Here is a 26,581-nt window from a genome sequence, read left to right as displayed (position 1 = left end):
AGTCTGGGCTCTATGACCTCTTGAAACTAACCAACTGAAGGTGCCTCCAGGATAAAACCCCTCACTGAGGGAACACTGCTGGGGACAGAATCCCAAATTAGTAGCACAGCAACAATAGAGATAAAGGAAAGAGAAGGTTCAGATGAAAGTGGAGGAGGGGCACTCAGAGATCCCATAGAATAAACTGCCATATTTTCTTTTAATGAGAGGGAGAGGGAGAGGGAGAGAAGAGGCAACTCCAGAGTGTGAAGAAAAGCTATCTTCTAAAAGCTAATGTAACTCAAAAGTGAGCTACAGAAAAAAAAATAGCTATAGAAAAGTACTGCAGTCAAATCTCAAAGAGTTATTATCATATTATTAGAAAAAAGAGAATAAGGAACAGAATAACACTCCTATAGTCAATGAGACTACACCAGAGAGACATGCCTCCCCCCAAACAGAAAAAGACTGTAACTTATCACTTCAAATGAGCTAAACGATATTAAGAAAGTGATATAATATATGAAGAACAACATAAATCAGAATGAGAAAAACTCATACAGGTGATATTCCTTAGGAAGGAATTAGAAATTAAGGAGGAAATATTTCAAAAGTGAAGACTGACATGTAAGTAAGAAGGAACAAAAGAACAAATAACACAATTAACACCTTAAGAGATATAGAAGATGCAAAGGAGGGAACAATTTTAAAAATGAAAAAGAAATGAAGATAAAGGGTTTGAGAGAAAATGACAAATAGTTAAGATAAGCAATGATGCTCCTACATATTATATGAGTATATACATACATACATATCTACATACATATATAAATTGCATGCACACATATGTGTGTGTTTTAGTATCTACAGAGAAGAGAACCAAACAAGGGAAGAGAACAAATGCTATAACCTAGAAAACTCTTGAAATTAAAAGAATTGAAACTACACGGTAAAAGGAAACAAAGAATGGGCAACTCAGAGACATTCTAGTAAAATTACTTGTCTTTAAAGAAAAAGACAAAATCCATCAGACCTCCAGACAAAAACACAACATTACTTATTAGTGAAAGAAAGTCAGGTTATCATCAGGTTTACCAAAAGAAACTTTATGCCAAAAACAGTTAACATGTTTAAGTAACATACTTAAGCAATGCAGGGAAAAATAAGAGCCAAGAATTTCCTATCCAGCAAAACTGATTTTCAAATATAGAAGCAGCAAACTGCATCACCACGTGAGAATGTTGTTCCCATGGAGCCTTCCTAGAAATCTACTCAGAAGAAGCTTTAGATAATGGAACTGACCAGAGAGACATCAATATAAGGACAAAGTAGTGAGCATTATATATATGTGTGTGTGTATATATGTATATATAACTAAGGTCTATATGTGAGTAATCAGTAGTCATATTTATTATGACTAAAATGAGGGCCAAGAAGGAGGGGGTAATTACTGTATGCCCTGATAATGGATATACTATTAAAATTTGGGGGAAGAATAGAGAGAGGATAGGCAAAAATATTTTAATACTGTTTTCTGAAATGTCTTGGTGGTTGTATTAGTCATCCCAAGGGGTGCTGATGCAAAGTACCAGAAATCTGTTGGCATTTATAAAAGGGTATTTATTTGGGGTAGACCTTACAGTGACAAAGTCCTAGAGGTTCCAACTCTAGGTACCATAAGAGGTATTTTCTCACCCAGGGTCAATGGCCATATGTTGGAGCAAGATGGCAAGTGATGTCTGAGGGTTCAGCCTTCCTTCTTCCTCTTACAGCGCCATGGTCCCAGCTTCTTCCAGTATCAGCTGTAGGCTGGGCTAAGGCTCTCTCTCTCCCAGGGCTTGTTTCTCTCCAGACTCAGCTGCACTTTTATCTTCACAAGGTCAGCTGTAGACGATCAGGCTCTCTCTCTTCCCCGGGTTTCTGCTGTGTCTATGGAGCCGTCTTTATTCCTCTGTTTTCTCCTTCTCTGTGCATTTACTTCCTGGGGCTCCAGCATCAAAACAACTCCAAGTAACTCCTCTGCTGATTGGTTTCTTTGTGAGTCCTGGGCCACCAAGGGGGTGGGGACTGAACCATCCTACTGATGTGAACCAATTAAAGCTTTAATCATAATTTAATCAAGTAAAAGTGAAACCTCTGAATACAGTACAATCTAATATGCCCAGAGTAACAGTCCAGTTCACAAACATAATCTAATATCTATTTTTGAAATTCATAAACAATGCCAAACTGCTACAGTGGTCATAGTATAAGTATTGTTATTCTGAAACTGTGTAATGTGGGATAAAACTTATGAGTAACTATGTTGTAGTATAATTCTATCATATACTGTGCTTTTGATAACCAGAGTTCTCAGTGTGGAGAAAGGAGATAAGCACTGATTTTGATAAGAAGTTTCAGTATGAACTTATAAGGTATTGTGTCTATCCAAATTCTGTACATTAGAAAGGGCTAGAAACAATGATCAGCCCAAAAGCAGTGCGTATCTGGTGCCTGGACTGCAGTCTTAAAATTGCAATGGATTAAATAAACACAAATTAGGCATTGAAAAATTATTGTTATAAATTCACAGATTTAAACATGTTTTATGTGTTTTAATCCATTGCAGTTATTATCCTTATTCATGCTCAAATTGTTCTATTTTTAATATAGAAATAATATATTGTTACCTATCCCCTATCATCCTTCAAACAGCTCATTATTTTGAAAACCGACAAATAAAAAGAAAGAATAAGTATTTATCTGGCCTTTCCTATATCAACTATACCACTGGATAGTAGATGTTGGGAGCTTTCTATTTAAAGAATTATTCCATCTGATAAATGAAGGAATGATAGATTTAGAATAACATTTTCCATTGATGGATCTATAATGAAAGATAATCAGCATTATTTGTGTTCTTATGGAAGAACATGACACAACCCATGAAGCTCTCTTGCTTAAAAAAATTCAAACCTAAACTGATTAAGCCTCTAGACCAATGATTAATTTAAAGGAACTACAGATCAATGAACATGTTAAGTTACCCTAGGACTGTGTCATCACCAAAATCTCAACTGTCAGGAGAGTGATTACTTTTAGAGGGGAGGGAGATGATTATGATGGGGACAAAGCTTCTGAGTGTCTGGCCCAGTTCTATTTCTTGCCCAGGATAGTGATTTGCAAGGTTGATCTCCTTATAACCTTTAGGGACAGATGCAGGACATTATATATCCTGTCGTAACCCACTAAATGGAATGGATATGTAAACTATAATCCATGCTGTGTAGCAGTGCTCCAAAATATATTCATCAAATACAATGAATATACCACACTAATGAAAGAGGTGGTTGATGTGGGAAGAGTGGGAGGTGTGGGGAATGGGGCACATGGGAACCTCTTATATATTTTTTAATGTAACATTTTGTGTGATCTATGTATCTTTAAAAAAAATAAAAGATACCCTGAATTTGAAAATAACTATCCATCCTCTAATTCTATTTCATGAATGAATTAACATGTTGCATTTTACATCCTAGGGTTCAGCACCTGTGAACTTAATTATAAAGAATTATAATCTAATCTTCTATTTGTTTTCAATACCTATGAATAACTAACCATATTTTTTTATCTTTTCTTAATTATTCTCATTTTGCCCAAACTGTTTCAAACCTTTTTTTTTTGTTTTTAACTCTCCAGTATGAACCAGTTTCTTCTTCCTTTGTTTTTCCAGGAGTGGCACTTTGCCTCATATTCCTGAATTTTCTCTTTCTAACTGTTTATTACATTCACTGCCTCAGTCTTCAGAAAGACTCCTCTTTGCCGTTCAGGGGAAAGGGACGGTATATTCTATGTTTCTCAATTTGAACTTCAGGGGGAGCAACAGGAAGATACAGAGCAGATACCAGAGTGTGAGATTCTTTATTCTCCTTTCCTTTTTAACCTGTGATTGGGACATGACACAATGTTATTATGTGGCCATTACATTCATAATAAAAAGAAAATATGATTATTGTAAAAATTTAATCAAAACATAGTACATAGAGTTTTAGAAGGGGTTTATAGATTCTTGATGCAAGTCTTTGGTCAGGACTATTCTTTGCGAGTATTTTCTTCTACAGTGTGACTTGCCTTTGTATATTTTAATGATGTCTTTTGATAAGCAGAAGATTTTAATCTCTAAGAAGTTTAATTTACCTATTATTTTTCTTTATGGTTAGTGCTTCCTGCATCCTGTCTAAGGATCTTTTCTAACCTCAAGGGTCACAAAGATATTCTTCTATGTTTTATTCTAGAAGCTAAATGGCTTTAGTTTTTATGTTTATTTTTTATTTTTATTTTTATTTTTTTTAGGTATGAGGCTGATGCCAGATAGGTTTTATTATATTAAAAAAAAATAATGGGAAATTAAGATAAGTCTTTCAAAATGAATGAGTTTTTTAAAACCTCTATAATTCTTCAATGGCAGCATTTGGACCCACTGCCTAAACCAATTTTTACCCAACCGAGATGCTGGAAGGCAGAGCATACAGTAGTGCCTATCAAGCCCATGAGGGCAATGGATCCCAGGGCTCCTCGACTGCGCTTGCTGGGTTCCCCTGTGTAATAGCCATAAGCATAGAGAACTCGTCCAACAATCCAAGCCAAGCCCAAACCAGAAACTATACGCGGTTGGTAAACACCTCCAACAGCTAGAAAAAATAGGAAAGGGAGGATACACTTCTAACGTGTTCTGGTGAGCTCGCTGAATGCAGTTGAAGAGGTGCCCATTTTCTGGGTCGGTGCTGTACATGGTAGGATACTCTACCTTGTACTTCTTGCGGGCCTTGGCAACGTTGATGGCCATATGAGCTACCATTATGAAGCTGGCAGCACCAGTCAGAACCACGAAACCGTATTCCTTAGAGAGGACGGCCATCTTGGCTGGATCACCTTAGCTCTACTGGTGCAGACCGCAGCAGCGCAGCGCAGTCAGTTTTTATGTTTATGATCCATCTTGAATAAAATTTTGCGTTTGGTGTGAGGTAGTGTTGAGGTTTATTTTTTTCCCCCGTGTGGATGCGGGAAAAGTTACTTCAGAATCCTTTGTTGAAAAGATTCTCTTTTCCCTTTATTTTGGTCCCTTTCTCAAAAATCAGTTGATTCTATGTATTAGTCTATTTCTAGCCCCTCTTTTCTGTTCCATCGATCTATCCTTACACCAATATGATTCTGTCTTTATTACATAGATTTCATGGTGCTTAGTCTTGAAATCAGGTAGTGTGAGTCGTCAACTTTGTTTTCAAGATTGGGGTCTATGAACTTCCAAATGAATATTAGAATCAACATCAATTTCTACAAAGAAATCCTGCTAGAATTTTGATTGATATTGTGCAGAAACTATAGAATAATTTAAGAATTAAAATATATCAGTATTAAGTGACCTCCAATTCATGACTAAAGTATCTTTCTCCATTTATTTTGATATTTAAGTTTTCTCAGCAATATTTGTTGTCTTCAGTGTAGAGGTTTTGCACATATTTCTTTAAATTTATCCCTAAGTATATTTAATAATTTTGATGTTATTGTAAATGGCATTTGTATTTCCATTTCCATTTTTATTGCTTGTTTAGAGAAATACAATGGGATTTTAAAAATAATTTTTTTATTCTGTGACCTTGCTAAGTACACTTATTAATTATATAGGTATTTTGTGGATTCCTTATGACTTTTCAATGGAAACAATCATAACATTTTCAATTAGAGACAGTTTTACTTCTTTCCCAATTTTTATCGCTTTTATTTCCTTGTCTTGTCTTACTATACTGACTAGAATTTTGGTAAAATGAGGAATAAAAGTGGTGAGAGTAGACATTCTTACTTTGTTCCTAATATTAGGGAGAAGTGTTCATCATTCATCATTAATAGATTTTAGCTATTTTTAAAAAATTAAATCTCTTCTATTAGTTGGAGGAAATTTTCATCTATTCCTAATTTGTTGATAGTTTTCTTTTTATTATAAGTGAGTATTCAGTTTTATCAGAATTTGCTTTTGCAACTATTGAGATGATTGCAGCTATTGAGATAATAAAAATAATACTTTTTTATTATGTTAATGTGTTAAATTATAGTAATTGACTTTTGAATGTTATACCAATCTTGGATTCTTAGTCATGATGAATTGTCCTTTTTATATATTGCTGAATTTGATTTGCTAATATTTTGTTAAAATTTCTGTATTTAAGTTCATGATGAATATTTGTCTCAAAATTTTCTTCCTGAAATGGTCTTGCCTAATTTTGATATCAGGCTATGCTGACCTTAAAAAAAGGTTTTAAAAATTTTCTGAGAATTTGAATTTGAGAAATATTAATAGTATCTCTTTGTGACTATTTTATGGAATGGGTCTTCAGTTTTCTTGGTAGGAAGATATTTAATTTTAAATTCTATTTCTTTAATATATACAGGTATTTCTAGGATTTCTATTCCTTCTTATTTCATTTTTGGTGATTTTTGTCCTTCAAAGAATTTGTTCATGTCCTTTAAGTTGTCAAATTTGTAGTTGTCAAATATTATGACCAGGGAAGCAGACTTGGCCCAGTGGTTAGGGCGTCTGTCTACCACATGGGAGGCCCACGGTTCAAATCCCAGGCCTCCTTGACCCGTGTGGAGCTGGCCGATGAGCAGTGCTGATGTGCACGAGTGCCCTGCCACGCAGGGGTGTCCCCTGCGTAGGGGAGCCCCACGCGCAAGGAGTGTGCCCCTTAAGGAGAGCCGCCCAGCGCAAAAGAAAGTGCAGCCTGCTCAGGAATGGCACCGCACACATGGAGAGCTGACACACAAGATGACGCAACAAAGAGAAACAGATTCCCGTGCCTCTGACAACAACAGAAGAGAACAAAGAAGACGCAGCAAATAGACACAGAGAACAGACAAGGGGGGGCGAGCGGTTAGAAATAAATATATAAATAAATAAATCTTAAAAAAATATTATGACCAAATATGTAAAACTGGTCATAATATTTACTTATCCTTTTAATGTCTGTAATACATATAGTTATATTCCCTCTTTCATTCTTGATCAGGTTTGGTAAGGGTTTTTCTTTCTTTTTTCTTGATCAGGTTTGGTAAGGGTTTTTCTTTTTTTTATTGTATTATTTTGAAGATACATAGATCACAAAAAATGTTACATTAAAAAATATAAAATGTTCCCACACCCCACCCTCCACCCCACCACACTGCTCCCCCATCAACAACCTCTTTCATCATTGTGGCACATTCATTGCATTTGGTGAATACATTTGGAGCACTGCTACATCACATGGGTTATAGTTTACATTGTAGTTTACAGTCTCCCCAGTACATTCAGTGGTTTATGGCAGGATATATAATGTTCATCATCTGTTCCTGCAATATCATTTAGGACAACTCCAAGTCCCAAAAATGCCTCCACATCAATTTTATTGATCTTTTCAAAGAATAAGATTTTGAATGACTTGATTTCCTCTATTATCTATTCTTTGTTATTATTTTCAGGTTTTGCATTTATTATTTCCTTCCTTTTACTTATTTTTGTTTTAATTTGCCCTTCTTTCTCTGGCCTCTTAATATAGAAGCTAAGGTCATTAATTCGAAGCCCTTTTGTCCACAATGTAAGCATTTAAAATTATAAATTTTGCCTTAAGTACTATTTTAGTTGTATCCTATGAATTTCAATGTTGTAATTTCATTACCATTGTCATAAATATTTACTAATTTCTTCCATAATTTCTTATTTGACTTATACAGTATTTAGGAATGCATTTCTCATCTTCAAAATATTTAGAGATTTTCTAAATTCTTTTTAGGATGATTTATTTATTTAAAAATTCCATTGTACTCAAGATCACAGAATATACTCCGCATGATTGCAATCCTTTGAAATTTATTGAGACTTATTTTATGGCTAAGTCTATCTTGGTGATGTTATATGTGTGTTTGAAAAAAATGTGTACTCTGCAATTGTTCCATTAGTGTTCTATAAGCTAATTTGCTTTATAGTATTGTTCAGATCTTCTGTACTCTTACCAATATTTTGTCAACTTGTTCTATCAATTATTGAAAGAAGAGTGTTAAAATTTCCATCTATAATTGTGGGTGGAATTTTGCTAATTTTTGCACAATGTATGTTGAAGTTCTGTTATCAGATGTATATGCATTTAGGATTGTTTTGCTTTCTTGATGAATTGACTCTTATATTATTATGCAATGCCTCAATTTATCTCTGGTACTATTCTATGTTTTGATATTTACTTTGTCTGGTAGTAATACAGCCACTCCAGTTTTCTTTTGGTTTATGTTCACATTACATATATATATATATATATTCCAACTGTGCCTTTATATTTAAAGTGGGGTTCTTGTAGACAGCATCTAGTTGGGGCTTACATTTTTATCTAATCTGATATTCTCTGCCTTTAATTGGGACATGTGGATTATTTACATTTAGTGTGATTATTGTTATGTTTGGGTTTAATTCTACTTTTTATTGATTTATAGGTCTTATCTGTTTTGTAGTTCCTTTTCTCCCTCTTTTTTTTTTTTTTTTGCTTACTTTTGGATTACTTTTTACTATTTCATCTTCTCTGTTGGATTTTTAATTCTCCCTTGCCTCCCTTCTTCCCTCTTAGCTGTTGCTCTGGGAATTTTAAAATGCAAGCTTAAGTTATCACAGTCTATGACAACTCAGTATTATACCACTTAGTATACAATACAAAAATTCTTTCCATACTTTGTGCTGTTTTTGCAATGTTCTTTATTTCTACATTTTAAATAAATTCCACAATATGTTGTTAATAATTTTGCTTTAAATAGTCACTGAAATTTTTTTACCTTCTATTTTGAAATAATTACAGATTTATGGGAAGTTCCAAATGAGTACAGAAAGGTCGTGTGTACACTTCACTCAGTTTCCCTCAATCGTTTCATCTTATATAACAGGTATAATATCACAACCAGGGAATTGACATTAGCGTAACGTGCATGTAGAGTTCTGACATATTATCATGTGTATAGATTCATATAATCACCATCATAATTCAGATACAGAACTTTTCCAGCAACACAAAGACATCTTTCATGCTAAACCTTTTAAAGTCCCATTCAATCTCTCCTTACCATCTCTAAAGCCTGGCAACCACTAATTTGTATATATCCATAATTTTGTAATTTTGACAATGTCATGTAAGTGGAATTATATAATATGTAACTTTAAAAAAAAAAGATTTATTTATTTATTTATTTATCTCCACTCCCCCCACCCTGGTTGTCTGTTCTCTGTGTCTATTTGCTGCATCTTCTTTGTCTGCTTCTGTTGTTGTCAGGGGCACAGGAATCTGTGTTTCTTTTTTTGTTGCGTCATCTTGTTGTGTCAGCTCTCCATGTGTGTGTGGCACCCTTCCTGGGCAGGCTGCACTTTCTTTCTTGCTGGGCGGCTCTCCTTCCAGGGCGCACTCCTTGTGCGTGGGGCTCCCCTATGCAGGGACACCCCTGCGTGGCAGGGCACTCCTTGCACGCATCAGCACTGCGCATGGGCCAGCTCCACACGGGTCAAGGAGGCCCGAGGTTTGAACCGCGGACCTCCCATGTGGTAGACAGACGCCCTAACCACTGGGCCAAGTTCGCTGCCATATGTGACTTTTTGAGATTAATTTATTTTCGCTCAGCATAATGCTCCTGAGATTGATCCAAGTTGTTGCAAGTAACAAAACTTCATACTTTTTTTATTGCTGAGTAATATTCCATGGTATGGATGTACCAATTATTTTAACCATTCACCTATAAAATCCTCTTCTTCTTCACTTAACTTCTATATGTTGACTCTTTCATAGTGTTCCACTGGTCACTGAGGCTCTGTCAATTTTTTTCAGCCATTTTTTCTCTGCATTTCAGTTCACTAACAGTTTCTTCTGTGATATCCAAGTTTCTTTTAATCCTATTCAATAGATATTCTATTCAATAGATATATTGTGCTTTTCAGTTTTAGAATTTCTTTTTTGTAATTATGATTTCTCTATTGAGATTCCCAATCTGTTCATTTATTTGGCTGAATTTTTCATTACATTCTTAAATAACTTCATAGTAGTTGTTTTAAACCACTGGTCTGCTAGTTCTACCTCTGTAATCTCTGTGTCAGTTTCTGTTGACTACCCCCACCCATTCCCTTGGTTATGGAATTCTCTGAAAATGACTGGCTATTTTCCTAGCAGGTTTGTAATTTCTGATTAGTGTGACTGCAGACTGTATAATATTCTTTACATAGGGCCCATCCTACAGTACTTGAAAGACACATTAGAAATTCACCAATGCCCAACTTTTAGAGTATAAGTTTCAGTATGACTACAGGCAAGGTTTTACTGCTTTTGACAGTCTCGTGTGGTGGCAGGTAGGGGGAAATAGATAGATAATGAAATTGAGAGAGAGATTTTCCCAACATCATGACATGAGAATATTGGGTTTGTACTCAAAAGATTTAAACTTGAATCCCTGCTCTGACCAATAATACAATTGTGGCAGAGACTGTGAGAGCACACCAATAAGTGTTATATTCTTCTTGGTGGGCACACACAGCCTCCTTGTCAGTGAACATTGGCTTTTTGACTGAGTTTTGGCCAATGGAATGTGAGCAGAGTGTGCTGCTTCCAGGCTTTCCCTACAAAGTTATCCAATGTGCTATCCTTGTTTTCAATCTCCACTAATCAGTTGGATGGAGAAGTATCTGAAGACCTAGAGGAGGGCAGGTTCGTGAGACAAAGTATCCTGGGTCCCTGAATGACCGGGTGGAGCATAAACTCCTCTACCTCCACTGACTTGAATTAGATGGTGATATGAGTGAGAAATAGCATTCCATTTTGTTTAGCCACTGATATTTTGGGGTTTCTAAGTTAAGTAATTCATCAACTATTCTTGGGTAAATTACTTAATCTTTGGAAGCTTGGTTTCACAATGTGAAAAATGATTGCGAAGAGAATTAAGTGAGACGGTATATGTTAAAGTGCTTGGGGAGTAGACGTAGCTCAAGTAGCTCAAGCGGTTGAGCACCTGTTTTCCAGGTATGAAGTCCAGGGTTTGATCCCTGGCACCTCCTAAAGATAAACAAATGAAAACAAAACACATAAAAACCAACCGTCATTGGCCAGTGGATGTAGCTCAGTGGTTGACCGCCTGCTTCTCATGTATGAGGTCCTGGGTTCAATCCTGGTACCTGCAAAAAAAAAAAAAAAAGTGCTTACACATTTCCTGACACCTAAGAGGTACTCAATAAACATTTTTCAGTGTTCAGTGATCAACATGTGAGCATGCTGATCATGCTCACATGTTGATATTCTGATGGGTTAGTTATCTCCCTATTGAACTAAGGGGTATTTCCTTGTGTTTCTATGAATGTTTATTCCATCCCCTTTAAAATTATTTAAAGTGTCATCTTTCTTTATTTGTTTATTCTGTCCCCTTTAAAGTTATTCTAGAGCTGTAAAAGTGTTAAAATGTAAAGTATACCTAATTTATACTGATCAAAATAGTATGCATTTCTCAGCCCACTTAATATAGTTCCTTAGTAAATATTCATAGCTGATTTTTAGAATTGTTTTTAAGAAACTCTACACTGCATATACCACAATCTTTGCCTTCCTTGGAAGTTTTGGAGAAACAATTGTATGTTTTAATGGAAAGATGAGGAGAAAAATGGCAAGAAAAATGTAGGTAGTTTTCTCCATTTACATAAAGCTTATGTGGAAAGAAGATATATATATCCTTGCCCATTAAATCAGTCCCATTCAACCCAAAAAGTCATTTTGAAGGGATTACTGTTTAGAAGATAAGTCCAAAAAAGGTGTCAAAGGCAAGAGGGTGGTTGAGATTTCTTTAATGAGGCCAGGGGATGTAGATGGAATGGGGAGGTTGGGTAGGGACTGGGTGTGAAAAGGAAGTAATTTAGAGGACTGTGTGGCAGGAAAGTGATTCAATCTCTTGGCAAAATGGTTTCACTGCTTTGGAGATGGTGATATAAAAGTCAGAAATTATTATAACATCCTAGATAACATATAGAGAAATAATGATTTAGAGAAACTTACCAAGCAAAGGTTTTTATCTAAAACTTATGCTTGTAATTTGAATCTTTTCCATGATTAAATATATTCATTATTGACTAGCCAATACACATTTGTGTTTCTGTGGAATCTGGTTAGTTAATTCGTTTGGGATTTTACCTTATCACTTTTGCTGGCTTATAAGGAAAGTCTCAATTTTTATATGTTTAAAACATATTTGGCATCTCAGGCCAGTACAAAATAATAATAGTTTGATCAGTAAAGAGCTTTTCCTTTCATTCTTTTGTAATCATTCCATCCCTGGACGTCGAACTCATTCTTTACCTGTGCTCCTTGGATATAACAATTCATTACCTATTCAACTCTGCCATGCTCTAGGCAGGAGCATGCAATGAAATAAACTTGCACCATCTATTTAAAATTTTTATTATTATTATTATTTTTTGTTTGAGAAGTTGTCGGTTTACAGGAATATCATGCATTAAATATATATAATACAAAGTTCCCATGTACCTCCATGTTTTTAGTACCTTGCATTAGTGTGGTACATTTGATATGATTCATGAAAGAATATTTTGCTAATTGTACTATTAATATAGTCCATTGTTTACAATAGGGCTCATTGTGCTGTACAGTCCTATGTTTTTTCTTTTAATTTTTATTCTAGTAACATATATATGGCCTAAAGTTTCCCCTTTTAACCACATCCACATATACAATTCAGATCTGATAATTATACTCCTAGTATTGCTACTATCACCACCATTCATTATCAAAACTCTACAATTAAGCCAAATAGAAATTCTGTGCAATTGAAGTATTAACCCACCATTCCTTACCCCAGCCCAGACCTTAGTAATGTATATTCCAGCTTATGACTCTATGAGTTTGTTTATTCTAATTATTTCATATCAGTGAGAACATACAGTATTTGTCCTTTTGTTTCTGACTTATTTCACTAAATATGTCATGATGTTATCACATGAATCAAAACTTCTGTAGCCATTTGATATGGTTATGAATTCCAAAAATAGATATTGGGTTATGTTTGTAATCTGGTCTGTATCTGGGTGTGATTAAGTTATGATTAGGGCTTTGATTGGGCCACGTCATTAGGGTGTTGAGTCCCTGCCCCTTGGTGGGTGAGGACTCACAGATAAAAGGCATGGCAAAGGACAGTTGAGGGTTTTTGATGTTGGAGTTTTGATGTTGGAGTTTGATGCTGAAGTTTTAACCTGGAGCCCCAGGAAGTAAGCACACAGAGGAAAGAGAAGTAAGCCCTGGGAAGAGAGGGCCTGAGCCAGGAGAAGAACACAGAGGAATAGAGACAGCTGCTTAGACATGGCAGAAACCCCAGGAAGAAAGACAGAGCCGTTCACCTGATAGTCGACAGCTGACCTTGTGGAGAGAGGCAAAGTCTAGAGAGGATCAGAGTCTACAGCTGACCTTGTGGAGAAAACAAAGGTGATGAGAGAGGAACCCAGGAAGCCTGAACTCTCACAGACATCAGCAGCCATCTTGCTCCAACAAGAGGAAATAGACTTTGGTGAGGAAAGTAATTTATGCTTTATGGCCTGGTATCTGTAAGCAACTCCCCCAAACAAATACCCTTTATAAAAACCAATGAATTTCTGGCATTTTACATCAGCACCCCTTTGGCTGACTAACACAACTTCATTTATTTTTACTGCTGAATAACATTACATTGTATGTATATTCCACATTTTGTTTATTCATTCATTGGTTGATGGACATTTGGGTTGCTTCCATCTCTGGGCATTTGTGAATAATGCTGCTAGGAACATGCTGTGGAAGTAGCTGTTTGAATCCCTGCTTTCAGTTCTTCTGGTTATATAAGTATTAGCAGGATTTCCAGGTCATATGGTAATTTTATACTTAGCTTCCTGAGGAATAACCAGATGTAAAATGGACTGTATCATTTTACAGTCCCACCAGCAGTGAACATTTTTATTTTTCCATATCTTTCCATATCTTCTTCAACATTTGTAGTTTTCTGGTTTTTAATAATAGCCATTCTAGTGGGTGTGAAATGATATGTCATTGTGGATTTGATTTGCATGTCCTTAATAGCTAGTGATTTTGCTCATCATTTCATGTGCATTTTAGCTACCTATATATCCTCTTTGGAGAAATGTGTATTAAAGTCTTTTGCCCTTTTAAAAATTGGATTGTTTGTCTTTTTATTGTTGAGGTGAAGGATTTCTTTATATATTCTGGGTATTAACCTTCATCAGATATGTGGTTTCCAGATATTTTCTCCCATCAAGTAGGTTGCTTTTCACTTTTGAAACAAAGTCTTTTGATGGACAAAAGTTTTTATAATATATTTGAGGAGGTCCCATTTATCTATTTTTTCTTTTGCTGCTTGTACCTTGGGCATGAAGTCTAAGAAACCATTGCCTAAAACAAAATTCTCAAGATGCTTCCTTACATTTTCTTCCTGGAATTTATAGTCCTGGTTCTTATATTTAGGTCTTTGATCCATTTTGAGTTAACTTTCTTATATGTTGTGAGAGATAAGTGTTCTTTCTTTTTTGCTTATGGATATCCAATTCTCTCAGCATCATTTGTTGAAGAGACTATTCTTTCCCATCTGAGTGGATTTGGCAGCTTTGTCAAAAATCAATTGGGGGAAGCGGATGTGGCTCAAGTGGTAGAGTGCCTGCCTCCCACATGGGAGGTCCTGGGTTTAGTTCCTGGTGCCTCCTGAAAAAACAACAACAACAAAAAACAACAAGCAAAACAAACAAACAAACAAAAACAATTCAGGGAAGCTGATGTGGCTCAATGGTTGAGTGCTGGCTTCCCACATATGAGGTATCAGGTTTAATCCCTTGCCCCTGGTAACCTGCCCACTCACCCCCCCCCCAAAAAAAATCAATTGACCATAGATATGGGGTCTGTTTGAACTCTAATTTGGATTCCATTTGTCAGTGTATCTATCCTTGTGCCAATATCATGCTGTTTGACTACTGCAGGTTTGTAATATACTTTAAAGTCAGGAAATGTGAATCCTCCAACTTTGTTCTTTTTCAAGATGTTTTTGGCTATTTGGGGTCCCTTACCCTTCCACATAATTTTCATCATGGGCTTTTGCAGATTTTGATTGGGATGACATTTCATCTGTAAATCATTTTAGGTAGAATTCACAACAATATTTAGTCTTCGAATCCATGATCAAGGAATGTCCTTCCATTTATTTATACTTTCTTTGATTTCTTCTAGGAAAATTTTGTCATTTTCTGTGTATAAGTCCTTTACATCCTTTTTTAGATTTTTTTCCTAGATAGTTGATTCTTTTAGTTGCTATTTGTAAATGGAATCTGTTGCTTTTCTTCTCAGAATGTTCATTAGTAGTGTATAGAAACACTACTGGTTTTTGCATGTTGATCTTGTATCCCACCACTTCGCTGAACTTATTTGTTAGCTCTAGTAGTTTTGTTGTAGATTTTTCAGGACTTTCTATATACTGGATCATGTCATCTGCAAATAGTGAAAATTAGTCTTCTTCATTTCCAATTTGGATGACTTTTATTTCTTTTTCTTGCCTAATTGCTCTGGCAAGAACTCCCAGTACAATGTTGAGTAACATTGGTAACAGTGGACATCCATGTCTTGTTCTAGATCTTAAGGAGAAAGTTTTTAGTCTTTCACCATTGAGCATGCTGTTAGCAGTGGATTTTTCATATATGCCCTTTACCATGTTGAAGACTTTTTCTCTATTCCTGTTTTTCTAAGTGTTTTTATCAAGAAAGAATGCTGGATTTTGTCAAATACCTTTTCTGCATCAATTATCATGTGGTTTTCCCTTTCATTTTGCTGTGATGTACTACATTAATTTTCTTATTTTTTTTTTTTAAGATTTATTTATTTTTTATTTATTTATTTATTTATTTAATTCCCCTCCCCTCCCCCGGTTGTCTGTTTTCTGTGTCTTTTTGCTGCGTCTCTTTGTCCACTTCTGTTGTCGTCAGCGGCACGGGAAGTGTGGGCGGCGCCATTCCTCGGCAGGCTGCTCCCTCCTTCGCGCTGGGCAGCTCTCCTTATGGGTGCACTCTTTGCATGTGGGGCTCTCCTACGCGGGGGACACCCCTGCGTGGCACGGCACTCCTTGCGTGCATCAGCACTGCGCATGGGCCAGCTCCACATGGGTCAAGGAGGCCCGGGGCTTGAACCGCGGGCCTCCCATGTGGTAGACGGATGCCCTAACCACTGGGCCAAAGTCCGTTTCCCTAATTTTCTTATGTTGAACCACTTTTGGAACCTAGGATAAATCCCACTTGATCATAATGTAAAATTCTTTTAATGGACTGTTAGATTTGATTTGCTAGGATTTTGTTCATAGTTTCTGCATCTATATTTGTAGGAGAAATTGGTATGTAATTTTCTTTTCTTGTAGTATCTTTTCCTGGCTTTAGTATTAGGATGATGCTGAACTCATAGAATAAGTGTATTATCTATTTTTAAATAAAATTTTAATTTTGGAATAATTTTATATTTATAGGAAGGTTGCTAATATAATACAGAGAATTCCCATATTCCTCTCACCCAGTTTTTCCCATTGTAAACATCTTACATTACCATAGTACATTTATCAATAAGAAATGGAAATTTGTTCACTTTTATTAAATAAACTCTAAGCATGATTTGATTTAGTCAGCTTTTCCATTAATGTCCTCTCTTTTTCAGATTCCAATCCAGAATACCACATTCAATTTAGCTGCCTTGTCTCCCAGTCTCCTTTCATCTGTGGCGATTTCTCAGTTTTATGGTTTTAAGGAATACTGAAAAGTATCCTATAGAATGTTACCCAGTCTAGATTTGTCTGATGTTTTTTCAATATTGGATTGTGATTATGGGTGTTTGGAAAGAAAACAATAGAGGTGAAGTGCCCTTCTCATCACATCATATCAGGGTACATGATATCCACATGATATCACTAGTAATGTTAACCTTCACCTCTTGGTGAAGGTAATGCTTGCCAAGTTTCTCCACCCTAAAGTTACTGCTTTTCCCTTTTTGGAAGCAAATCACTAAATCTAGCCCATCCTCAATGGTAGAGAATTAAGATCTACTATCTGGAGGGAGTAGTATTCACATATATTACTTGGAATTCTTCTATAAGGAAGATTTTTCTCTTCTCCCCACTTATTCATTCCATCATATATTTAGATTTACTTTTATATGTGTGAATATTTATGATTCATCCAAGTAGGCAGTAGCCCCTAGTTTTGGGGAAATTGCCTTTATAAATGGGTTCATTTTCTTTTTTAAAAAATTTCTGTAGCAAATTTATTTTATTTTTTTAAGATTTATTTATTTATTTATTTATTTATTTATTTCTCTCCCTTTCCCACTCCCCAGTTGTCTCCTCTCTGTGTCCATTCACTGTGTGTTCTTCTGTATCTGCTTGTATTCTTGTCAGCAGCACCGGGAATCTGTGTCTCCTTTTGTTGTGTCATCTTGCTGCTTCAGGTCTCCATGTGTGCCATGTCACTCCTGGGCAGGCTGCACTTTTTTCGTGTGGGGTGGCTCTCCTTATGGGCTGCACTCCTTGTGCATGGGCTCCCCTACGCAGAGGACACCCCTGCGTGCTAGGACACTCCTTGCGTGCATCAGCACTGCCCAGGGACCAGCTCATGACACAGATCATGAGGCCCTGGGCTTGAACCCTGGACTTCCAACGTGATAGGCGGACACTCTATCAGTTGAGCCAAATTCACTTCCCATAAATGGGTTCCTTTTTTTTTCTTTTTTTCAATCCTTTGTTTTTTTTTTTTAATTTTATTTTATTTATTCATTTTTAAAAAAATATCACATTAAAAAAATATGAGGTCCCCATTTACCCTCACCGCCCCCACCCCACCACTCCTCCCACAGTAACACTCTCCCCATCATCATGACACATCCATTGCATCTGGTGAGTACATCTCTGGGTATCGCTGCACCCCATGGCCTGTGGTCCACACCATAGCCCACACTCTCCCACGTTCCATCCAGTGGGCCATGGGAGGACATACAATGTCCGGCAATTGTCCCTGCAGCACCACTCAGGACAACTCCAAGTCCTGAAAATGCCTCCACATCTCATCTCTTTCTCCCATTCCCCACACCCAGCAGCCACCGTGGCCACTTTTTCCACACCAATGCCACATTTTCTCGATTATTAACCACAATAGTTCATGAATACATAAATGGGTTCTTAATGTCTACTTATATCATTTATTTATAGTAATATGAATTCATGGATATTTATCTTATTCTTTGTGTTAAAATCCAATATTATGTTATTTATTTTATTGCTCAGATTGTTCTAGCCTTGATCATTGAGAGCTCTTTCAGTTGGCTCAGTCTGTTTTCTTTTGTCCTGTAGGATGGTTACATCTCTTTGAAAGGCAATGGAGAAAAAGATCTGTCTCGTGAAGTATATATAAGGTTTTAGTCAACAAAGAGTCCCTATCAAGGCAAATAAAGCCTTTTAATATGAAGGACAACTGTGGGAGTGTTATTTACTTTTAAGCTGAAAATAATAAAAATGAACTTTGTGAAGTGCCTGTTATTTAAACTAGCTGGTGCTTGATGCTGGATTAGCGTATTTAAAAAAATGCCTTTTTAAAAAACCCAGCTTAATGACACCACTGAAGCACTAAATTCCTCAGAGAAGATATGGCTTCCTTCCTATGCTATGTGCACATTCAAAAAAAACCATTTCTTCTCTGGTGCAATATGCCTTTGTGGCAGACCAAGGGAATGAGGACGCCAGCTGCCAGGTTTCCTACTGGGCTTCCAGCTGGGGAAACATTGCTGCCTGAGACCACTTGTTAGGGAGATCACAGATGCTTGTTAAGTGGCCCTTGCCCAGATCTCATCTACCCTACTTCCTTCTCTGGGGAAGTCAGGAATGTACACTAAGGGCCATCCTCCTGCCTTCTGTCTTTCTATTGTGTGCCGTTCCACAACCTGGGGGAGATGTTAAATCTAATGAAAAGGTCTGGCCAGACTTGAGACCTTAAACCTAGAAACCAGAAATAAGCAGCCCCAGATGCTTATCAGAACAGGAAATCTTAGTGGCAGGGTCTTTTTCCCTAGGTAGATAAAAATTTGTCTTTCTTCTCTGATGCGAAGTTTAGTGTGCAGAGCTACCATCCACCGACCTTGAGCTGGAGCAGTTTTGGCCACCCCAGGTGACCTAAGGGCAAGTTTTACAAGAGGGAGATTTGAGGTACATATGATTTCTTTTTTTTTGCTCAAACTACTTCAGGTCGAGAAGAAATAGGTAGTATGTTGTAATGGAAAGGGTGTGGTCAAGAGCAGAAGATTCTCTTCTGTGAATGCATCCCAGAATCAGTTTTTTTTTAAAGATTTATTTATTTATTTCCCCCCCATCCCCCCCAGTTGTCTGTTCTCTGTGTCTATTTGCTGCGTCTTCTTCTTTGTCCGCTTCTGTTGTCAGCGGCACGGGAATCTCTGTTTCTTTTTGTTGCGTCATCTTGTTGTGTCAGCTCTTTGTGTGTGCGGCACCATTCCCCGGCAGGCTGCACTTTGTTTCGCGCTGGGCGGCTCTCCTTATGGCGTGCACTTCTTGCGCGTGGGGTGCCCCTACGTGGGGGACACCCCTGCGTGGCACGGCACTCCTTGCACGCATCAGCACTGCACATGGGCCAGCTCCACACGGGTCAAGGAGGCCCAGGGTTTGAACCGCAGACCTCCCATGTGGTAGAAGGACGCCCTAACCACTGGGCCAAGTCCGCTGCTCCCAGCATCTATGGATAGTTGGTTTTGTGGCCCTGGAAAAAACAATTCATGACTGTGGGTCAGTTAATCTACTCTATCTATAAAATTAAGGCATCATCACTCTCAGCTGTCTTTCAGGTCTACCATCTTACATTTTCAAGCTCCCATCAGTGCTGTCAGGAATTTGTTCCTATGTTTATAACCTACATAAAATTGTGGCCAATTAGGTAGGAAGGAATTGGTTAAAACCCACTGCTTCTTTGAGAAGGACCAATGATTTATCTTCAAGTGACAATATTTTATATCTTACCCTAAATATTTGATTAGATCTAACAAAGTAACAGGAATCCTCCAGAGTCAATTCCTGATACCCTTTCTTACAGAAAACAATTATTTCTGCAAATTATAAATAACTCATCATCGTTTTCATAATATGGAAAAAGCATCTCAAATTAGTGCAGAAAACATGTGCCAAAACCATTTCTTATTTGGGCATAAGGCACTGTGCACTTTTATTCAATATGCTAAAGATAGAATTTGGTGCTATTAAGGCTGGCACTCTGGATGATAGCAAAGAGGACAGCTGCTTGGGGAAAGATGATCTGGTGCTGGCTGCAGGGAGCATGGCACCTGAGACACCTTGAATGGTGGATGGGAGAGGGATATATGTATATATTTATGATTCACTCCCAAGGGGCAGTACCCTCTAATTTGGAGGAAATTACCTTTACACATGTGCTGTTGGTATCCAATAAAAATGGTAATGATTACTCTTATTTATTAAACAGTTTCTTTTCAAATGTACGTTCACTTTAATTTTCTGGTTTTAACTTTGAACAGATAGTCTTCCTGTCAAATATACCTAGTTTAACATTTATACTTATGCTGTGACTCGCATGTTGATATTTAGCCATCTCTCTCTTTTCTTCACCAGTTTTCTCCTGGTTTGTCCCATTATCAGTGTAATGTATGGTCTCTCACATTTATAATCTCAAGACTGCCTTTGTTCCAGACTATCATTTCAAGAGTATTCATATAGACAGCCTTGGAAAATAGAGATAGGGAAAGGGAAGCATGCTTACTGTCTAGTATGATAAAGATAATGCTTATTGCCCATTATACAAGATTTACATTCCCTAAGCTCAGTGTCCTCTCTTGTAATACAACCCACTGCGTGTTCAAGAGTCATCTGGCCCTCTGCATCACTCTGTGAAAATTTGGGTTTGGGAAAACTGGTGCAAGAAAATGCTGGTACTCTGGTTTACTGCTATTGCTGTGCGTAATGAATTCCTTACTCTTTGACCCAGGAGTCTCCCAGCTTCTGTTGTTTTCTACAAAAATGTGGCAGGCAAATTTATTAGCTTACAAGTAGGGTAAAATACTGGATTTTCCAAGTTAGTTCTTTGCAGTGTGCTGCCCCCTTTAGCTCCTACTGGAGGAGGCTATTTAGAACCATGGTCTTTATACCTGCCTTGAGTTTCATGAAGCAAAAAAGAGCTGAGAACTTGAATTCCAAAAGCCCAGTATTCAAGTGTACATTTGGCCACTTTATAGCTTTGTAACTTTGACAGTTCACTTAATATCTTTGTGCCTTCTTTCCTTCTTTTTTTAATGGAGAAGAACTACTTCCCAAAGTTATTGTAAAGATAAAACGAGATAATATACACTGGTGTTATGCAACATAGCAGCCATCCATGGTTATTTAAACGTAAATTAAATTAATAAAAAATAAGTTCCTCAGTTACACTATCACAACTTTTCAAAAGCTCAGTAGCTGCATGTACTAGTGACTACCACGTTGAACAGCATAGGCATGAAACATTTCTATTGTAACAGAAAGTTCTGTTGGACAATACTGACAAAGCTATGTATTACTGGGTGTTACAGAAATATGAGACAGTTTTCTGGTTCCTTTGCTATTATTGGGGACTGAAGAAGATCAGCTCACCTGCCCTATTGCTAATTTGTGGCAAATTTTAAGACTCATGTGTGCTATGGAGGGCCTTGGCTTTTATGTAAAGTAAAAATTTCGGGGTTTGGCAGCAGAGGCAAGACTGGAAATAACAACTAAGCCTCATCTCACGTACTGGTGGCTGCATGGACTGCTGTGCTGAACTTTCTTTTTTTTTCCTTAAAGATTTATTTTATTTATCTCTCTCCCCTTCCCCCCACCCCTGACAGTTGTCTGCTCTCTATGTCCGTTCGCTGTGTGTTCTTCTGTGTCTGCTTGTATTCTTATCAGTGGCACTGGGAAACCGTGTCTCTCTTTGTTGCGTCATCTTGCTGTGTCAGCTCTCCGTGTGTTGTGCCACTCCTGGGCAGGCTGTACTTTTTTTTGGTGCAGGGTGGCTTTCCTTATGGGGCGCACCCCTTGCGTGTGGGGCTCCCCCACGTGGAGGACACCCCTGCGTGGCACAGCACTCCTTGTGCGCATCAGCATTGCACATGGGCCAGCTCACCACACGGGTCAGGAGGCCCTGGGTTTGAACCCTGGACCTCCCATGGGGTAGGTGGACGCTCTATCAGGTGAGCCAAATCTGCTTCACTGTGCTGAACTTTTTAAGGTTGCATCTGGGTTCAGCATGAGAGTCCTGTGAATGATGATGATGTTTGCTATGTGTGTGGAAAGGAGTAGGGCAGTGTGCAGCTCACAGATTTGCCATTTGTGTCCTATATATGCTTTACTTTGTATTTGACTGTTTTGTCTCAAAAGGTTAATGTATTTTGACTTTCCCTTTGGATATACAAAGGTATATTGTCAGATTCCTAAATTTACAAAATTGACTTTGTTGATTTTTCCCTCCTTTTCTTTTTCCTTCCTCATTATTATAGTTGTTAAGGGGGCCAAGGAGACTTTGTTATATTTCTTCTTACTCCTGGTGAATCCCCTTAGTAGCTAAGCTATTATCAACCACAGTCCCTTCTAGAATATAGTTAATTAGATTTCACTACTTTCCAGCAAAGTGTTTAAAGACTCTATAGGGATTAGTAGCACTAATCAGAATTTGAAAAGGCCCTGATATCTCTGTCAGTATTACAGGATAATACTTATTTTTTTCTTCTTAAACTGCTTCAAGTGAGGTACTTAAGCTAAAATAGGAATGACACACAGTTTCACCTCAAATAGGGATCTTGGCTGCTGGAGGGTGGGCTGAGAATTCTGAGGTGGTGTCTAGACTCAGTAGAAGATAGATAGCCTAATTAGTTGTCAATCACTACTAACTAGCCTAGATTAGTTTCTGAAAAGCTAAGATCAAGGATTTAATTTTTATTCTTCTAGAATTTAAAAAAAAAATGTCTTTACAAATGGCAGCGAAGTTCTTAAGGATGGTCATCTTGATTCAACCTGATTTCAATCCAGCTTTCCCAGAGGAAAACAATGCCATTCAATCACCATGCTTATGAACTCAAGTTCTTACGAGAGAGCTCATAGACATGTGCCTTTTCAAGTGACTTTATGGTTTATAAGAAGCACAGACTGGTGCTTCCAAAATAGCATAAATAAGAAACAACAGCCCTCCAGATATTAGAAATAAACATTACCAGAATTAGTTCTACAAAATGTGAAGGATGCTTCCATTAATTTGTAACTAATAGTTTTGCCAATTCTTCAGATACTTAATGATAGAATAGAAAATGGTAGTTCTCTAGGATGAAGATTATGTGGAGACAAATGTCTCATATTTACCACACAAAGTAGGAGAGGTTGACAGAAGGAGAAATGCCCAGGGGAAGAAAAGATTCCAGTAAATTTAATTTGTGGTAAAAGTCAGAAGTATTCCAAAACTTGACAGATAAGAGTATTATTTACTTCCCAGCCCAAACTGATGACACATGGTTTTCAGAGTCAAGATATGTCTGAAAAGTTTCCCCTCATTGTAATGCATACTGTGGAGTTTATAAGAAGGATGTGAATGCACATATTCAATTTTATTCAATTCTCTGAACCTGGTTAGACAACTTCAATTGGATAGACACTTTGTTAGAAGATGGGGTTAAAGGAAGACCCGGGGCCTCTCTCTTGAGGTGCTCACACTTCAACAGAGAAGACACACCTGATTTCTCGTCTCATCAGAGCCTGAGGGAAGCTAGGCTGAAAAGAGGGCTCCTCTTCCCCACATCGCCAGCCCTTCTAGGCCATAATGGTCGTCCTGTCACTGCTACTGATTAGCACTATTCACGTTCCTTTGGCCTGCAACACCTTCCTCCAGGCTCAACTGAGCCTACTCTTTTTCCAGGGCACTCAAATCCCATCCCATTCTTGAAGTCTTTTCTGACAGTCCTATGGTTATTTGTTTACATACCCAGAACAAGTTTGAGATTTCAGATTTCGTTTGGTGCTTATGTTTACCTTTATTGAAGTCACATTGAGTATCAAATTGTCTCAAAAGCTTTCTCTCTTTCTCTAATTTTGGTGCTCCTGCTTTGGACTCCTAACATGTATTTGAACTACTTTTAGGTAACCCAACACAGTTCAGGTCTGTCTCCCATACTGGATTGAGAGCACCATCTTTGCTTCCTCAGTTCACAGCTCAGCATATGGCATAAAGTAGATCTTCAATATGCATTTGTTGAATGATTGAGTGAATAAAGTATAGCTCTTTATTGTTTCTTGGCATATGCTGCATTTATTACTGCAGTATCCAGAACAAAATAGGAGTTTGATAAATTCTTGTTTGATGATGTTTATGATAGTGATGGTTAGCTGTATCCCAAAACTTGTGCCCCCCTGCCCCCCTCCCATTCGTGGTATATGTTTTGTCACTGGGAAGTTGCTGCCCAATCAGGACTAGATTTTCTAACCCCTAGATACTCCCTGTATTTAAGTATGATTTTGTGATTATCTCATCAATGAAGTGTGAGAAAAAGTGATGTGTCACCTCTAGGCCTTGGCTTTTAAGAAGTAGGGGTGACTCTCTGTACTTTCTGCTTCCATTGGCTGAATGCAGAAGATTAAGAGGCTCTGAATTGTGTGCCCACAAAAGAGAAGGACCCTGTATCCCAAATTACCACTAGAAGAAAACTACCTCTCAATCAAGAGACCCCAAGTTGGAGCATTATCTGAGCAAGAAATAAACTTCTGCTGTATCAAGTCACTGCCACTTCAGGGTTTGTTATAGTACTGAGGGTTAATCTAACCTATTCAGAATTGTATTTAATTATTTAAAGATCATCTCCCTGTTTTCTCTTGCTGGCGGCTCTCTCCTGCCATTGGTTAGAGCACAGTATTGAAACCCAACTCATGGGTGAACTCTTTGTGTAGGTCAGAGAGGGCTGCTCTCAACACCTTTACTCACAGGGCTGTGCTTTGGTTTTAAGGGAGGCTGATCAAGAGAATGTGGATTGATCAATTCAAAGCCATTTACCCACTTTGTGAAAAACAACTCAGATTCCTGTACTTTCTAGGGAGAGTAGAATTATATGACCTTTCACCCTGAAAAATGTTATTATACTTTACATACATGTCTGAGACCACTGCCCCTCTTGTTCCTTAAGGCTGAAGATGTGGCCTTTGAGGCCTAATGCATTTATGTAATCACAGAATGTATTAGGTAAGTAGCGCTTCATCTTAAAATCTAAACCTTTGAAGCAAAGGCCACAGTAACAAAGATTCAAAGACTTCCAGGTGACGGATCATATTGGAGTTTCCTATGCAATAGGAAGGAGGAACTATGCTAAAAAGCCCAATTTGAGAAATTTTCCTATAGAATTTCCAGAAAAAATGTGAGTATAGCAAATTTGAAATTAATTAGGGGGATTGGTCAGGATAAGTATTAATTAAGTGAAAGTCAAATAGCTTTATAATTGTATTTTTTAAAAGAAAAATACACTATTTGTTGCAATTCAAGATATGATCTTTGAAAATTTTTTTGAGTTTTATGTATCCATATTTTGGAAAGTTAATTGCAGAGTGAGATGGGTAGGCTTCTTCATTCAATGAGAAAGTATTTGATTTGAAATATTTTTAAGGCTATTGAAATATATTTCTTTGATTATTAAGTTTTTACTAAGCTCTGGTTACATTTTCAGGGGCAATTAAATCATTCAGAAACTCTACTAATCCAGTAATAGACACAACTGTAAAACTAAACTCATTGGAAAACAAAATTAAGGTAGGAGCGATGAAAGGGTGTGTCAGCTCTAGGAGGGTTAATTCGGATAGCTTTCATTGATTTAGAAAATAAAAATAACTTATTTAAATTAGGCCCTTGAGCAATAAAACACCCAAGCAAACAAACAAATGAATAAGCAAACAGAAAGAAACATTTCAAGTAGTACCAAGGAAAATTTTTTCATAGATATGATATGGAAGGCAAATGAGATGGATAACATTTTCTCAAGTAATTACTAGCTTATTCAAAACTAAAATGATTTATCTCAGGATTCAACAAGGTCTTGAAGTTACTTAACTTTTTTTTTTTTTTTAACTTGATTAAGAAGCATTACAGCAAGGGAATAAAAAACCAAAAAACAAAAATGCAATCTGTTGCCATAGAAATGATGACAGTGTCCAGGATTGGCAGGTCCTTGGGATTGTCTTCATTTTCATTCCACTCCATACTTCAAATTCTACTGTAATGAGTTATGGAATCTCTCACTGTAATCACATTTGGAGGGTATATGGGTAGGAGAATAGCTCAGGAGATTAGAGGCCACATAAGACGTTGGCTACTAAATTCTGAATTCCTGTAGTGGGCTCTTAAAAAGGACCTCATATTTTTTTAATGTAATATTAAAAAAAATGAATAAAGACAAAAAAAAAAACTTTAAAAGTACAGCAAGTCATTTAAGTGGGTCATTTA

General features: G+C 37.2%; 1 protein-coding gene and 1 pseudogene across 1 annotated transcript in view; both read right to left on the bottom strand.

Moving 5' to 3' along the window:
* The window catches only part of HTR1E (5-hydroxytryptamine receptor 1E), a 102,984-nt gene that overhangs the window by 14,080 nt on the left and 62,323 nt on the right, over positions 1 to 26,581 (bottom strand). Inside the window, exon 2 of the mRNA XM_004454487.5 lies at positions 11,102 to 11,179. The gene's annotated coding sequence lies outside the window, so the exon portion shown is untranslated. The remainder of the gene's footprint in view (positions 1 to 11,101; positions 11,180 to 26,581) is intronic.
* Positions 4,308 to 4,924, bottom strand: LOC101433394 (glutathione S-transferase 3, mitochondrial pseudogene; annotated as a pseudogene).

This window comes from Dasypus novemcinctus, chromosome 11, assembly GCF_030445035.2.
Source record: "Dasypus novemcinctus isolate mDasNov1 chromosome 11, mDasNov1.1.hap2, whole genome shotgun sequence".
Lineage (NCBI taxonomy): Eukaryota > Metazoa > Chordata > Mammalia > Cingulata > Dasypodidae > Dasypus > Dasypus novemcinctus.
This window is presented reverse-complemented; position numbering and strand designations above follow the sequence as displayed.